The 17,008-nt window shown below is 43.9% G+C and overlaps 1 protein-coding gene across 1 annotated transcript in view; it reads right to left on the bottom strand.

The window, feature by feature from the left end:
* Nucleotides 1–16,514, bottom strand: part of SLC38A4 (solute carrier family 38 member 4) — a 77,360-nt gene extending 60,846 nt beyond the window's left edge. Inside the window, exon 1 of the mRNA XM_054696275.1 lies at nucleotides 16,383–16,514. The gene's annotated coding sequence lies outside the window, so the exon portion shown is untranslated. The remainder of the gene's footprint in view (nucleotides 1–16,382) is intronic.
* Between the last annotated feature and the right edge of the window lie 494 nt (nucleotides 16,515–17,008).

Below are 17,008 nucleotides of genomic sequence, written 5' to 3'. Positions count from 1 at the left end.
ACTTCTCACCTTTCGCTTGCTGAAACGTTTCTAGAGTCTTTCTCAGATTCCAGACAATTGCAAATTCCTACTGTTTTATTGTAGATAAACACATACATACCAGGCTTAATTCAGTAAATGCCCAAAGTCTTTCTGATCTTAAGGATTATAGGCATTGCCTCTTGGTCATTAATACCCAGTGTAGTTCCAGAAATAGGATTAACTTGAATGTCTACTAAGGAGAAACTTTTGGAAGTTAATTGACCTATTATGCCTAGATCAGTAAATATTTTGGAAGCCTGTTCTTCTGCTTCTCAAAACAAGTCACAAACTGCCAGTCCTGCTGTTACTGATTGTGGCTCCCTGGTCTCAAAACAAAACTCAGCAGGCCTGAGGTTCTCCTATGTTTTCTAAGCATCTCTTTTACTGTGCATCCATTTTTCTTCCTTTTCCACTTTTTTGCACTAGGTTCTACTATTTTTTCCTTGATTATCTCCAATGGGATTGACTGGGAAGGCGTACTTACCGTGTTAAATTCATGCAATTTCAGAAAATGTATAATGAAGCAATTTCATGTAAGTTATGAGTTTTTGCAGTTGTGTTGCTGATTACAGTTAAAGAGTTAATTATAATTAAGTAAATCACTCAATTAAATATAACATTAATGAAGCAACAGAAAATTATCAGTAGTAATGGCTATAAATCTTTTTAAAAGTACCCTGCATAAGATGGTGAATCTCTCATCTTTTCAACAGTTGAATAGACGAGAAAGAAACTAGACTAGAGTTATAAGCTGATAGGTGTTTGAAAAAGGTTGGTTTGTTATAAGGCCTGCATGTCTTTTTCACAGTAGCAGGGAGAGCTTTAAATGTGACAATCCATTTCAGCATCTTTTCTTTTGGGGAAGTCGAATGGTTTGGTGACTCCTCTTCGATGAGTCTCTTGTCAGTTATTGACAAACCTCAAGGGCATGTCAGTGAACTTCAGACACTAACTAGGGTCTTAAGAAAGACAAATTACAAAACCTATGAAGCACCTCTGGTACATGAGTTCTATTTTCAGTAATTCCAAACCACTTCCCCATTTCATTGAAATATTATTTATATGCTAATATTTTTACTTGAAACCTGACCTTTTCAGGCAAAACGGATAGAACGAGCAAAGTGCACTGATTCTCAAACAATTTTTTGATAATCCTCCATACATGTATTACAGTATAGTTCCCCAAAATTAAACATTTCTTTGTTTAGCTTAGAAAATGTAACACGTATTATTTTTATATCTTATTATGGAAATTTTCAAATTTATTTAAATATGAATGGGAAAATATAGTCCAGTTTCAATGGTTATCAACCACAGCTGATCTTATTGCATCTAAATCACCACTTCCTCCCTCTAGGTACTTTAAAGCAAATCCCAAATATAACCTTTCTTAGTAAATATAACTATATCAGTAACAGATCATAATTTTTAAAATGTAGTCATGTGGCACAGTTTTTTTTTTTTTTAAATCAAAACAACCCATACTGTTTACTGGTGAAGTCGTGCAATTTTAGAGAAAGTTGAGCAAGCACCTGGGTGAATAGACCAGTACACATTTTGTAACCTGTTTGAAAGGGCACAAGAGGTCAGCCAGAGTCTATCAGGAAGATGTATCAGGCAAATCAGGTGCATTGAAAGGAAGGGCATTTGGGTAAAACTGGGCAAACGAGAGGTTTGAGGATCCTCAAAGAATTAACAATGAGGTGCAATTTTTCTCAAAAATTGAAGGAATTTCATGAGGGTTACACTGAAGAAGACAGAATATTGAGGTTTGAGTATGACATCTTAAGAGTTACATAAATCCACAAAATTCAAACCATGGGGAATTCCATGGGGCAAATGACTGATTTCCATCAAAAAAAATTGCAGGAGGCAATAAAAGAGATGATGGGTGGTTGAATCTATAGATTGGAACAGGTTTAAATGATAGAACAAACCAAGAGGTGTGTGAGTGATTTGAATTATGATTCATGTAAAGCAAAAAATAGAGAATCAGGGACATTTCAACACTGCCTGGATATTTGATAAGGTTAAGAAAATGTCATTCTTAAAGAGGTCTTATCTTTTTGAGACACATACTGAATCTTGTGTGAATCAGATTATATGATAACTTGGATTTGCTTGGAAATGATCTAGTAATGATTGTGGTGGGGTAGTGGGGAGGAAAGATATGGGCATAGGTGAAATACTACAGAAAAGTTGGTAATTGTTGACATGGGTGAAGGTGGCATTCCACTAATATTGTTCTATTCTTGGCAATATGTCAGCAATTGCATTTCCTGGTTTACAACTATTATATATAGTTTTCTTGATATTCACCCCAAAGGTTTGAAAGCTGAAGGAAGATACTATTAAATTCCCTCAACCAACTAGAATTTCTTATCAGTTAAAACATTTCAGTTTGACCATGACAGATGAAGTTGACATGTGAAACATGAGTTACTCTGAAACACTGAAAGATTAAATTACGTTCAACGAAATTTTGATTTTTTTTTTTAAGTTGAACTTGTCATATTCTGATTCTTTTGAAAAACTGAAATCCATGCCAGGTGCAATTTTCCTTTTAACTAGAAGATTGCATTCCTTAATCACATAACAGAATTTCCCATATCTTCCACTAGATAAGCGAAGACTTTTGAGCAGAAAGCTCCTTCTTCTGGGTTGGTGAAGTATATACGTATCTGTGAACATGTGTGCACTTCATCCAATTTTTGAAGACCCCTTGGGAGAGGGGTGTTATTTTGAAACACACACACACACACACACACACACAAAGAGTTCCAATCCCTTAATGAAGGGCTCAGGAACAAGATAAAATTAGAATCTGTATGTGACTGTACTCTTTAGTCCCAACCCAATTTGGTTTGTTATTTATTTAAAGTTATTCTGTTTGTAATCTTAGGCTGTGGTCTAAACACATCATTTTTAGATCTGTAATTCAAAATACAATTTGTGACACTGATGTTTAGACATCAGTATAACCAAGAGTACCATTATGCCCTTGATTTTATTAGAGCTATGCTTCAGTGAAGCATCAACCAGTTTTTAGAGGAACATCAGAAAACCTAATCATTTGGTATCATGTAGATCAAACAGTCAGTTAATTCACTGAAATTTTAACTTTTCTAAAGCTACAGGTTGTATTTATATATAGCTTTAAGGATATATGACTCATCATCATGAGGCTATTTTAATAACCCTTTGAAGTTAGTATCTAGCATTTGTTCCCTTCTTTATAGAAAATCATCCATCATTTGATTACCTCATACCAAAAATAAAGTCTCTGCCAAGCCACACATATTTCTAGTAGAGAAGAATCTATTTCAATCTGTCTGTGTCCAGTCTTGGTGGGTGGCAACTGGAGAGTCTCTCTTCCTAGTTGATAGGCATAAAGGGACTTTGTCCCTTCTCATGACAGCAGTTAGGACTGAGAAAACAGAGAACCCTAAACAAACACATTTTCTGGACTGCATCTTCCATTCTGACCATAACCTTGTTGATTTTATATAGGTGAAATTTCATTTTTTAAGTTCTAATTGTATTATTTCTATATTAAAATATATTCATAGGGGCCTCCCTTTGAATGGCACAGGGGTTGGTTAAAGTCTCAGGCAATCAAGCTATCCCCAGGCACTGTGGTCTGAGTTTGATCCCCAGCCAAAGTTGCTAACCACATGGTGCAGCAGACCTCTCTTATCTCATCTGCTGCTCTCTTCAAAGCAGTGGACACCAGCTGCTTTCCTCGGCAATGGATTTCAGTCAATCCGCCTGTTCTGCTCCCCACTCTGTCTCTGGGGAATCCTCTCATCCCCAGCACCTCTGGCCTAATACCCCAGTTCTTCCATGCATAAATAAAAATAAATCTTTAAAAATATAGATGGGCCTCCCTGGTGGCACAGGTGGCTGAGTGCAGCACTGTGAAGTTGTCCACAGCCTCGACAGCGTGGGTTCGATCCCGGCCGGCCAGGGAGATACCCACATGGCACGGTAGACCTCTTCTTTCTCGCCCGCTGCTCCCCTCAGCTGTGTATTTCAGTCAGTCTGCCTGTTCTGTTCCCGGCTCTTTCTCTGGTGAATCCTCTCATCCTCTCGCACATCTGGCTTGTACCCTGGTTCTTGTATGCATGAATAAATAAATCTTTAAAAATATATATTCATAAATAAAATTAATGGAATAATATTCGTGGTAGATCAACACTATTTCAAACACTTCACTTGTATCAAATCAGCAATATCTTCTGGGGTAGGTATTATTATTATTATTATTATTACTATCCCCATTTTACAAATCAGGCAATTTAGACTCAAAATAATTGGATAACACCAATGACCAAAGCTCAGCCACCACTCATGTCCCCATGTTAGCCTGATTACTAATGACAATCCATCACTACCAGGTACCTACTTGATGTCCCATACTGTTTCCAATTGGATCCAGGTCTTCAAGGCCTAGAACTGAACAGGATTACTCAGCCTGAAATCTGGGGTAAACAGAGCAGGCTTCATGGAAGAAGAAGGGTTTATCTCATGGGGGTGCAGGGGGTGAGTTTTAGGCAGCAGAAATAGAATCAGAAGTTTGGCGCCATTAACATAAAAACAACTAGAATCTCCTTAAGTTCAGATGGAATGTTTGTATGGAGTCTGGCTGAGGTTAACTTGACTAACAAGTTAAGAAGTTTCAACTTCATTGAATTCTGGTATAAAAAATACCAGCCAAAATACCAGCATTCTATTTGGTTTCATTTTTTGAAGGGCGGATATTATAGTATTATGAAATAATTTGAAAGCAATTGTATTTTTGTCTACATTGAGATGTTTTGTTTTTGAGAAAAACTCTCCTTTTCTTTCTTTAACCACGTTCACAAAACAATAAAAATAGGACCTCCCTGATGGTGCAAGAGGTTAAGACACACCTCATGAAGCTATCTGCAGCCTCTGCAGCACGAGTTCCATCCCCAGGCAGGGAGCTACCCACATGGTACAGCAGACCTCTCCTGACTTGCCCACTGTTCCTGTCAGCAGTGAGTGCATTTCAGGCAATCTGCCTGTTCTGTTCCCCACTCTGTCTCCGGTGAATTCTCTCAACCCCCACACCTCTGGCCTGTATCCCCGCTCTTGTATGCATAAATAAATAAATCTTTAAAAAAAGTAAAAATAGGGCCTCCCTGGTGGCGCAAGGAGTTGAGCACCGCACTATGAGGCAATCCGCAGCCTCTGCAGCACGAGTTCGATCCCTGGCTGGCCAGGGAGCAACCCACATGGCGCAGCAGACCTCTCCTGACTCGCCCACTGCTCCCCTTAGCAGTGTACTTTGGTCAATCTGTCTGTTCTGTTCCGCACTTTGTCTCTGGTGAATCCTCTCACCTCTCCCCCCAACCCCGCACCTCTGGCCTGTACACCAGCTCTTGCATGCATAAATAAATAAATCTTTTTAAAAAACCAAATAAACAAATAAAAATAAAACAATAAAAATACCTGAAATATTGGAAATCATCGTCTATGTGTTTACATTTCATATCACACCACTTCCCCCAATGACTATCATCATCAGTCCAATAAATAAACAAATTCCTCTTTTCCTAGAGGAAAGCAAACTTTAGCGGGCCTTTTGTTCAGTTCCCCAACACACTTCGCTCCCTGGAGGTTATAGGGCTGAGCCATCTGCCTTTCCACCTGCAGTGCAAGCTGGTGCTACTGCCTGCAAAGAGGAGAGGAGGCACGCAGAGCAGTGGGAAAGCCACGTGAGGCAGCAAACACTAACACAAAGCCAAATAAGTCAGAAAGTGATTGGATTCTATTTAGAATGATTCAAAAAGCAGGTCTGCCTATAAAAGGAGCTGTTCTGTTAGATATATCTGTAGATATACAGGTCCTGTATGCCTTTAAGCTTTGGAAACAGCATCCCTGTCCACTGTCCATTCGTGGTCAGGGCTTGGGATAAGGTGCATTTTTCAATAACAGAAATCATTAAATGGAGATTTAGGCAGTGCCTTGGTTAGACTTAGGCCTAGTCAGCGCTCCAGACTGACCACCTGTGCTGTCTTTTAAATTGATGATGCATCTTTGGAAGCCCAAAATGAGAAACTCAAGGGGTATTTATAAACACATTCAGAGAGGAAAAGAAATGTGTCTCCTCTGGTTGGGGAGCGGGGAGCGGGGAGCGGGGAAGAGGTCTCCAGTGGGAAAAGCTGAAGGCGAGGTTGACTCTTATTCTTTAGATACTGCTCAGAAGTGACTCACTCCCCCTAAGCTTCCATGTCCTGGTCCCTCCAGCTTGCGGGCATTTGGGTAAAGGGTAACATTTTCTTTTTAAAACCTGACTTAAAGGCTTCCCCGGTGGTGCAGTGGGTAGAGCGCAGCACTGTGAAGCTGTCCGTAGCCTCTGCAGCATGGGTTCGATTTCCGGCCAGCCAGGGAGATACCCACATGGTGCGGCAGACCTCTCCTGCCTCGCCTGCTGCGCCCCTCAGCAGTGTCTTCTGCCTGTTCTGCTCCCTGCTCTGTCTCTGGTGAATACTCTCACCCTCCCATGCCTCTGGCCTATACCCCAGCTTTGGTATAAATAAATAAATCTTTGAAAAAAGTATTTAAAAAAAATAATAAACCTATCTTAAGCAAATCCGGGGAGGTGCTCCTCCCACACACAGGTGGGGTGAAAGGCCAGACTCATATCACAATAACAGTGCCTGGACACTTGAGATTCACCTGCCTGATTTCCAGACATACCCTCTGCCTAGGGGCTGCCAGTCTTGTGACTGAACAGAGGCTGGCAGGGAATTTCCTATTACAATGGCATTGTTTAGACCAGTTTCAAGAATGCTGACTTTTCTTAACTAAAGGTACCGTGCAAAAATAAATTATCATACGGGTGTGGAAATTTTATAAAGTGTCAGATTTTATCATTTGTTGTCTGAATACAAATTTTTTTGCTGCCATTTATGCATTCAAGAACTGGCGTGCAGGCCGGAGGTGGGGACGGGGGAGGGTAGAGGATTCCCCAGAGACAGAGTGGGGAGGAGAACCAGTGGATCTACTGAAATCCACTGCTGAGGGGAGCAGTGGGAGAGATAGAAGAGTTCCGCTGTCTCCTATATGGCGCTGTCTCCAGTTCCAAGGAGGGGATTGAACTCAGGCCACAGTGGTTAGTGACAGCTTGATAGTGCTGAGACTTTAAGCCTTGTGCCACCAGGGAGGCTCCAGGAGGGACTTTGTTTTAAATAGAGTTTTAGTCTCTACCTCCTTTTGCCCTCTCTCACACAAATGTCATTTTGGAGAGGAAAACTTATTCAGATTGTGTGCCCACATTTTTGACATCACAAGGTGCTCTCAACAGCCCCTTAGTCCAACTGAAATTCTAAATAAGTATATCAATTGAGAAAAAATATACCAATAAATATTATATAGTCAAGCAGCTGGCTACTCCTGGCAAGGGAATGGATAGGACTCTTGATAAAATTTGAGTGGATCTCAGAGCATTATACTGAAAGGAGAAAAAAAATCAACCTCAAAAACATCACATAGAGTATAATTCCATTTATATGACATTCTTAAAATGATAGGAGGAAAGAGTTGGAAAGTTAGAAATGGTTGCAGGGACAGGAAGGTTGAGATGGCTATGACTGAAGAGCTCCAGGGAGATTTCTGCAGTGAGGGACATTCCTGGTATGGCTGCGCAAATCTATGAATATAATAAAATGTCACAGAAACCACACACACCTATTGTGCCACTGTCAGTCTCCGGATTCTGCTATTATGCTAACATCACATCAGATGTAAGCATTGGAGAAAACTGTTCTGGGGGGTCTCTGCATTACCTTTTCTACTTCCTGTGAATATATAATGACTTCAAAATAAAAAGGTTAAAGATATAAGCCAACCAACCAATAGTGTTCTGTGCCTAGCACATAGAATTAAATACAGCACAGCAACAAGTGCCAGATAAGAGCCTGAATTTTTTAAGTGGGCTGATATTAAAGAATTGCTTCAAAAGACAGGGAGGAACAGTGATGGAACATGTTCTCAGAATGCTAAGAAAACAGCTGCATTTATGTAGGGTTCTGAATCCTTTCATTGTCTGGTGCCCGGGGGTGGGATTTGCTAAGGAGACTGGAAACAGGGAGACTCTTCCTTAGGTCTTGCAGCAGCTGAAGGGTGTTTGGTCATACAGTCTGTAAGAACACCCAGCATCCACATGCCACATTCCTCCCATCTGGAAAAATTCCAGGAAAGACCATAGCTCCATGTAGCTGCACGACTCGTTTCTTAAAACAGAAAGGCCCAGCAGAGCCTCTCTTCTTAATGAATTCCTCCCTCTCTGCTCCATGTGCAGTTTTTTTTTGTTTTTTGTTTTGCTCTTTCTTCTAATTTCTCTTACTCTCCTGGTCTCTCTAGTGAAGTTGTATGAAAAGCAGGCAAACCTGTGAAACGGGAGGTGTCCCCCAGGCGGCGGCCTTCCTCGGTCCCTCTTGCCCGCAGACCCAGCTCATGCTCCCGGGGCCCGTGAGCCCCAGCGCGGTCACCTGCGCCTCCAGCCAGGGCGGCCTGCCACACTGAGACAGCGTGGGGGGCCCACCAAGTGGAGGCCAAAGTTGCCTCTTGGTGAATTATATCTTTTTTCTTTTTCTTCTTTAACATTTTTATAGTACCGTGAGTGTACCCAGTGTTATAAACATAATGCCAAAACAAAGAGCAAAGTCCTCCTCCTGAGGAGTATGCCATGTAAAAGGCGCAAATGACGCAAGGCCAAATGACAGGACAAACACAGGTGGGGAGGAAAGTCAGCCGTGGAAGGTGAGGGAGATGCAGTGAGCTTTACCTGGACAGACCAGGGAGGGCCCCCACGCCTCAGCAGAAAATAGAAATGAATATGCCAGGTATCAGGAGCGATGGTGACCTTTTGGGGCAGTTCACAGTGCTCTGAAGTATTATGAGGCTAATTCTACAAAGTAGGGACTGTCCTTATCTAACTGGAAAACTGGAGCTCCTTTGAATTGTTCAGCAAATGCCTCTAAGGTTTACAGCATGCCAGGTATGATGCCAAACATTTTACACTTAATCATTTAATCTTCATAGATCTTTATGGAAAAGAAACTACTTCTCTCCCTTTACAGATAAAGAAAGTGAAGCAGCCACATTAAGTAACTTACTTACTCAAGGTCACTCCAGTAAACAGCAGGTGAGCCAACATTTGAACCCAGGAAGTCCAAAGGATAGAGCTCTGAATCCAGGAAATCCAACTAATTTGATGGCAGGAGGTGGGGCGGGATTCATACCCACACACGCCAACTCCCAAGCCTGCATCTTAATGCATGTGGAATAATTTGATTTAAAAATACTTATATGACTATCAACAGTGCATAGCTTCACTCTGCTAAAGTCTTTAACACTGTGATTAAAAAAAAAAAAAGTCTATTTGAAAAATAAAGCTAGGTTTTTCCTTCATTCGTTCCACAAACATTTCCTGAGTGTCTGAATGGGAGAGGCACCAGGAAACCACAGTGAACAAAAGAGAGAGAAAATAAAGAATCTGGAGATGGTGCACATTTTAATGAAGAACAGCACAGTTGATTTATCCAGCTAGAGCAGGTCAACAGGCCGCAGGAAATAGGGAATGTTTCAGTCTTCCACAGGGAGTGTGGTTCCTCTGAGTCAGAATGACCTGTGCAAATACTATGTCCTATTTATTTCCTTTCCTCTTTTTCCTTTCCTCTCATCTGTCTTCTTCATTTTCATTATAATGAAGAGGAAAACATGTTATAGGAGAACATGTTTTCATTTCCTCTCCTCTGTCTTCTTCATTTTCATTATATGAAGAGGAAAACATGTTACAGAAGAACATTTAGTGTAGCCATTTATTAACATTTCAAATAATGCTTTGGGCGGCAGAACTGATAAGACAGCAAGAGCTGTCTCGACAGTTTACTATGTGACAGCCTGAGCCTCTGACACATCTCACAACAATTCCTAAGCTAGATGCTACTGCGTTCCTGATTTTACAGCTGAAAACACTGATGTGCAGAAAGATTGAGAAAATTGCCCAAGTGGGCCTCCCTGATAGCCTAGGGATTAAGTCTCAGCGCTGTCACCACTAAAGCCTAAGTTCCATCCCTGGCCAGGGAGCTGACCCACATGGCCCAGCAGACCTCTCCTATCTCACCCACTGCTCCCCTCAGCAGTGGATTTCAGTAGATCTGCTTGTTCTGCCCCCTCTCTGTCTCTGGGGAATCCTCTTACCTCCTGCACCTCTAGCTTACGCACCAGTTCTTCTACACAAAAATAAGCAAATATTAAAAAAGAAAGAAAGAAAATTGCCGAAGGACATATAACAATAAAAAGTGGAGACTTTAATCTATTCATAAAAATTAGGCTTTGGGTTATTCATAGAGCTCATTTACCCTCTGACAGCCCTTCCTCATAACAGTATGTTTAAGGGTATTTTTACATGTGTTGGTCAAGCAGCATCAGATCTCTGATGGTTTCAAAACCCTAACATTATAAGGTGTATAAAAAAACTACAGTAATTTATTATAGCGGCATAATAAAATGATAAAACAATAAAAATGTATTGCGGATTCCTGTGTTCAGGCATTTGTTGCAGGTTAGCACAGTTAACATTAGAAATTCAAGGGAGGGGCAGACTGGGGCAAGCAGAGAGAACAGGCCTCTGAGGCCCCCCAGGCCACACCCCCTTCAGCCTGCTCCCCAGCACATCCACTCCCCAGGGCTGGAGCTGAATTTCCCTAAGTGGCTCTGGCTTCCCCTTTCTCTGTTCAGGCTGGTGTTTGTGTTGAGCATCCTTTCCTGCTTCTCACTTGTTTGCCTGGCTAGCTTTTGTTCCTGCTTTAAAACCTAGCTTGGGCCACCAGGGAGTGCCTCCCTGGTGGCACAAACGTTTAAGTCTCAGTACTGTCAAGCTACCGCCAGCCACTGCAATATAACTTTGGTCTGGCCAATGAGCTGATCCACAGGGTGCAGCAAACCTTTTCTGTCTTGCCCCCTGCCTCCCCTCAGCAGTGGACTTCAGTAGAACTGCCTGTTCTGCTCCCTACTCTGTCTCTGGGGAATCCGCTCACCCCGCTGTACATTGGGCAAACACCCCAGTTCTTGGATGCATAAATAAAATAAATCTTTAAAAGAATAAAGCCAACCTTGGGTATCACCAAGTCTTCAAATAATCTCTGAGCCCTTTCTAAGCCAGGATCAGCCAGAGTTTTCAAATCTTATTTTTCAGTGGTCTTTATCAAAGGCTGTTATTACAACTAGTTACTTGTTTAATCTTTCCCTTGCATATATAATCCATTTATTCAGTAAACATTTCTTGAGCACCTAGTATTTCTCCAGGATTGTGTAGGGAGTCAAGGATAAAAGAAGGTCCCTAATACAGTTCCTGAGAGATGATGGGATTCAGTGATTGTGGAATAAGTGAATGGAATGAGGTCGTTTCAAAAATAGTGAATGAAGTATAACAAGGTGGTCCCCAGGAAAAGGGGAGGTTCCAGGTTCCTTGCCCCACCCAAGGGAGGGTACAGCTGAGCAGGGAGGAGAAGCTAGAGAAGAGGCTGGGGAAGGAAGAAAAGAGGATGGGGAGCCAGAAGGAGACCTGGAGGAGGCATGTGGAGCAGAGAGACATGTGAAGAGGCTGCACTTGCTTCTTGGTCCTGAACTGATTGAAACAGATGTGGGTGAGAGACCCGTGGGAAGGCTGACAATGGCATTATTTATCTTGATTTTAATGTTGCTCTTTTCCTTCCAGACTTGTCTGGACCCTTGTGCCCCATCCCCACCAGGAGGTACTTTAGACTTGTGGCAGGCTTTTAAGCCTCAGTGGTCCTGCTTTGGGCCAACCCTGTTTGGCTGGGCATTTACCCACGAGGGGATGGGTAACTTCAGGTGCTTGATTTGGAAACTATATTCTTCCCCATTCTCCCCCTTTTTGTATTGCATGCCAATTGTGTTACAGTTCCTTTCCATTGGAAGTCTTATGTAATAGAATATGTTTTGTCTTAATGCAGCAGATGGCAGAACCTATTTAGAGTGGACAGGTTTGGGGGATCTCGGTGCCCCTCACCCTGCCCCTCACCCTGCCCTGAGGGCTTCTGCCCTCAGAAGCCCAGAGGAAGATGGTAGTCACATGGAAGTGGCGTGGGTTTTCCATTTTCTCGCATCTTTGGAATCCTACTCTGCGGTGGACACCTTTCTGAGCCTCTTCTTTCCTTAAGTTTTTGTATTCTGAGTCTTTCTCTTATTGCTCCCTATATCGCAGGGATGTTGTCATAGCAGGCACTGAAGCCAACATTGAGGGTCCCTAGCGGAAACCCCTGACTCTTCCCCTTCATTTCTTTGAGTTTCAGTTTCCTTCTCTGGAAAACAGAAATAACAAACCCCTGAAAATATGAGTCACCTATGCAAAGGGCTTAGCTCAAAGTTCTGTTCTTAGAGAGTCCTCCTTTTCTTTATTTTGTCCCCCTCTGCTCCCACCCCCATCTACAAGATGCCACCAGAAGAGCAGTGGCATGAAGAATAACTTCAGGTGATACACAGAAGCACTGCAGTATTGTTTTGCTATATAATTGTTTTTATATAAATATCAAATATATGTAGCCACTAAATCCCATTAGTCATACTTGATATTTATATTTGATGTTTATGGAAATCATTGCTTTCAATATGTAAAAAGTTTTAAAAAAGAAATATATTTTTAAAAATGGGAAATATTCATAAATTAACAAAAAGAATAAAGAAAGGAATTGACATACTTGTCTGAGGAACACTGCAGAAATCAGCAAAGAAAATGTCATAAAAGAAGAACATTTAACACAGAAGAACCATGTACACAAACTGCTATATTTAGTATCCTTGTCCTTAGTGTTGATAAATTGACAGTTAACATAGGTAATTATGCATTTCTTAAATGTTTTTTTTTTAATAGAGGCATGTTTTATTTATTTATTTATTTGTTTTGTTTGTTTGTTTGTTTATACAAGCACTGGGTACAGTCAGAAGCATGGGAGGGCGAGAGAATTCACCAGAGCCAGATCGGGGAGCAGAGCAGGCAGAAGGACCGAAGCATACTGCTGAGGGGAGCAGCGGGCGGCAGGAGAGGTCTGCGCGCCATGTGGGACCCTCCTCTGGTGGCTGGGGAGCAGCCAGGGATCGAACCGGCTCCGCGGGCAGCTTGGCAACCCAGCGCTCAACCGCTGCGCCACCGGGGAGGCCCGCATTTCTTAAATGTTAAAGAAATCTAGTCTGAGGGCTGCAAAGATTCAGTCTTCAACTGTATGATAGTGCCTTTGGCTTTCTTCAGCTAGAATGAACCTGTAACAGACCCAGAAATCAGCTGTAGGTCCTAAGAAGTCATTTGTAAGTTCTGTTCAATAGAAACTGCAAAGTGAAAGAGAATTTTTCATTTACATTTTAGAATAATGACTGCCCAAAGCAGAACTTGCAAAGATTCTGTGTGTTCGCCACACTGTATATCTCCATTTCTTGGTCTTCAGATGGGTACAGTAACAGATTCTCTCTCATAACATTATTATGAGGATCAAATGCAGCACACAGGGAATATAATACTTGCTATATATGTGTGTCTTTATTATAATTAATCTAGTAAAGACTAGTCTCCTTGGAGCACTGAACATGAGAAGATTTCATACCCACTCCCTGCAGACTCCAAGGTCATTTACCTCCTACTTGAATCTTCCTAGATTACTGGTTTTGTTTGTTTGTTTGTTTGTTTGTTTGTTTAAGTTTTGTGATAAAAATAAACCCAGTGAAAGCTTCCTGTCTCTGAATATTTAGTAATTGGGAGCTATCGAATATTCTGTTCAGTTTCTCTATCATTACAAACTTCTACCCAGACCATAGATTTTCTATATAGATTTGTTAGAATTTAAAAGACTATCACACACACACACACACACACACACACACACACACTTCTTTGCCATTAGAAACAAATCTCATTGACTCTTCAGAAATTTGCTTGCAGGGAGGACAAAACACACACACACACACACACACACACACACACACACATAAAAAATCCCCAGAAATGTAGGCTAATTTCCTACCCCTTTAGTCGCTCCAAGAGTTAAGGTCTTAAATTAAGATAATCACCAAAGTAGAAACAAACCCAAATGATAGCCCTGGCGCTAGGTCCTGGAAATTGTGATCCGGGTATAGCAGGCTCTTTAAAAACATAAAACAATTTGGTCATGGCAATGTCAGGAAGCAAATAAAAATGAATATAAGAAACCAGGAAATTGGAAAGCAGGCTCTTCTAGCCTGAGGCCGGGCCACCGCCTCCCACCCACCCTAAGGACACGCCCACCGGATAACAAAGGAAGCAGGTCAGGCGGTCAGGCGGGTACTGGGCGCCGCGCACCTCTGCTGGAAGTGCCCAGCGGGTGTCTGCTTACATCTACGGGCCGCTGGGACCTGTTCACCTCTTTTCTCAACTTCTAAGATGCCCTGTGACACATAAGGACGCAATTTTTGCGCTGAGAAACAGACGTCAAGGTCAACCCTTCCTCTGCCAGGGAAATCAGGTCCAGGGATCTAAAGGCTGTGGGGAGGGGAGGTCTCTGGACTCTCACCAAATCTCTCAAGGCCCCCAACTACTAGCCCCCTCGATTCCTAGGGCACAACAGCGACTAAGTCTCCCCGTATTGGTTCCCCTTAGTGAAAGATTATCTTTCACTAGCACACTTCTCCATGGATTCTTATTTCATAACTATAAGCGTCTTTTATGAAGCTAACCTTGTTTGCAGCTGGGTGTGCATTTCCGTTAACTTAAAGGGTAGCGTCCACTGTGTGTATACTCACGCTTGTGCAACAGTGATCACAACACAGAACATTTTCGTCACCTCCCCTGCCCCCAGCAAAGAAACACCATACCCTTTAGCAATCATTCACCGTTTCCCTCCACATCCTCACGCCACACCCCTATCCATAGCCTTAGGTAGCCGCCAATCTATTTTCTCAGCATAGATTTGCCTGTTGGCATTTCAGGTAGAAGGGGGTTTTGGGGTGGCCAGCGTCTTGCATTTAGCGTGTTTTCAATATCCATACTGTTGCACGCATCCGCACCTCAGGTTCCCGCGCCCACATGGAAAGTGCACTCTCGGCTTTCCCTGCAGAATCACTAAAAGGAGCGGGAGACTCGTGGGTTCCCCACTCCGGCCTGCACCCCCCAGCCCGCGCCCCCTGGGGGCGGTGAGCCCAACGTGCCGCTCAGAATCCCTCAATGCGCGCTGCCAGGGGCGCGCTCACCTCTCTCGGCGCCAGACTCAGCACCTCCCAGGGACTCCCAGCGCCCCGGCTCTTCCCTACCTTCTCTCGTCCTGCCATCTCCCTCCCCCTTCCGACACACCCCTTCTCGCCGCCACTTTCTCGAGCTTTGCACCTCTCATCTCTCCCCTCAGGCCTGGGCTCTTTCCTGCTTCTCCGAAGTCCCCCCCAGTTTCCCCCTCCCCACACCTTCCCCTCCAGTGTTTCAGCACCGCCTTCCCCGCGCCCCGCGGGCTCCCGGGCCCCGACGCGCGGACGCCTCTCGCCAGTGCAGGCTCAGCCTTCCCAGCGCCCCCAACCTGGACCCCGCAACCCCGCACTACTCTCTCTCCTCCTAAGTTCTCAAAAAGAGACTCTCCAGGCGAAGCTCCCTGTTCGGGGCGCCCGGGGCGCCCCGCTGGCCTTCCCGGAGGCTCAGCTGTCAGGAACGACGGGTCTATTTTAAGCCCAGCACCCGGTGTCCCCACCCCGAGGACGCGGGCGCGGGTCCCACGACTCGGGTAACACCTTGCCGGCACCATCCCGCGTGAGGCAGAGCCAGTTCCCGCAGCCAAGTCGCCGGAGCTCAGCTCCCCCGTCCCCTCCCAGCCAGGCGGGCGGCTTGGGAACGGCGGTGGAAGGCGATCTCAAAGACACCCCATTCAAAATCCGAGCGCCCAGGGGCTCCCCGGGCCTGCGCTGCGGGCGCCGAATGCCCCGGCCGCCGAACTGGCTGCGCGGACACAACCCCCAGCTTCCCAAAGGGACTCACGCGCGAGCGCTCCCAGCCAGCTTCCTTTCCCTACGCGCGTCCGAGTTCACTTAACTTCTAGTCAGTCAGGTCAATATCCTGCAACACCCCCCACCCCAAGTGTGATCCTTGGGGAAGAAAGAAGAATTGGGGGCCAGCAACTAGTTACGAGGAAGAGTAATCTGTCACCTGAGCTCCAAATGGTTAACAGACCAGGTTGCACACGTGTGCGTTTCCCCTTGCACACCCACACGCACTAACATCCACCCGGTTGGGATCAGCCACAAGTTTGCACACTGACAAGTCTTTAAGTCTAATAGAAAATATGCAAAGTTTCACTCACCCGCCTCTTTTCCTCTCCTCTCCCGGTTTTGATCCAGGGTAAGTATCTCAAAAGGGTGAGTTGAGAGACCCTTCTTTCTTTTCCTTTCGCCTTTCCAAAGAGTGGAAATTTCCATCATGTGATAGGGGCAGCATCCTCAGTGTCGCGTTTCCTGCGGACCCTCCCTTCTAGCGCAACCGCCAATCGTCAGGCCGCAACCTGAGATGTAAACAGAGCATCCTCCAGGTGGGGCTGAGCTGTCCAGCTGTGCCCCAAAAGCGAAGCCTGAGCGCGGGGCCCCTGCGCCCTGTTCCCACGGTCCCGATGCAGTCACTGAAGATCTGATGCGAGTGGGTTGGGTGGTTTTTTTTTTTTTTTTTTGCTTTATGGGTTGTGGGGTTTTTTTGACGATTAATGTCTTTATTTGCCAAGGTTGCATTTATTTGATCTGTTTACAAGCAGAACATGTTGAACTTCATTTTGAAGTATGGAAAGTCTTTTGAGTAGGTGATTCAACTGGCTCCAGCTTTGAAGATGACAAACCTGAACTTCCCATAAAGGGAGGAGAGGGGACAAATAAACACTTGGGGAAGGAACACTAATGGAAAACAAGCGTTTACAATTCAAGTCGTTTTATGCAAGAGTCA

This window comes from Talpa occidentalis, unplaced genomic scaffold (genome assembly GCF_014898055.3).
Source record: "Talpa occidentalis isolate TD23 unplaced genomic scaffold, MPIMG_talOcc4v2.1 talOcc4.16, whole genome shotgun sequence".
Classification (NCBI taxonomy): Eukaryota; Metazoa; Chordata; class Mammalia; order Eulipotyphla; family Talpidae; genus Talpa; species Talpa occidentalis.
This window is presented reverse-complemented; position numbering and strand designations above follow the sequence as displayed.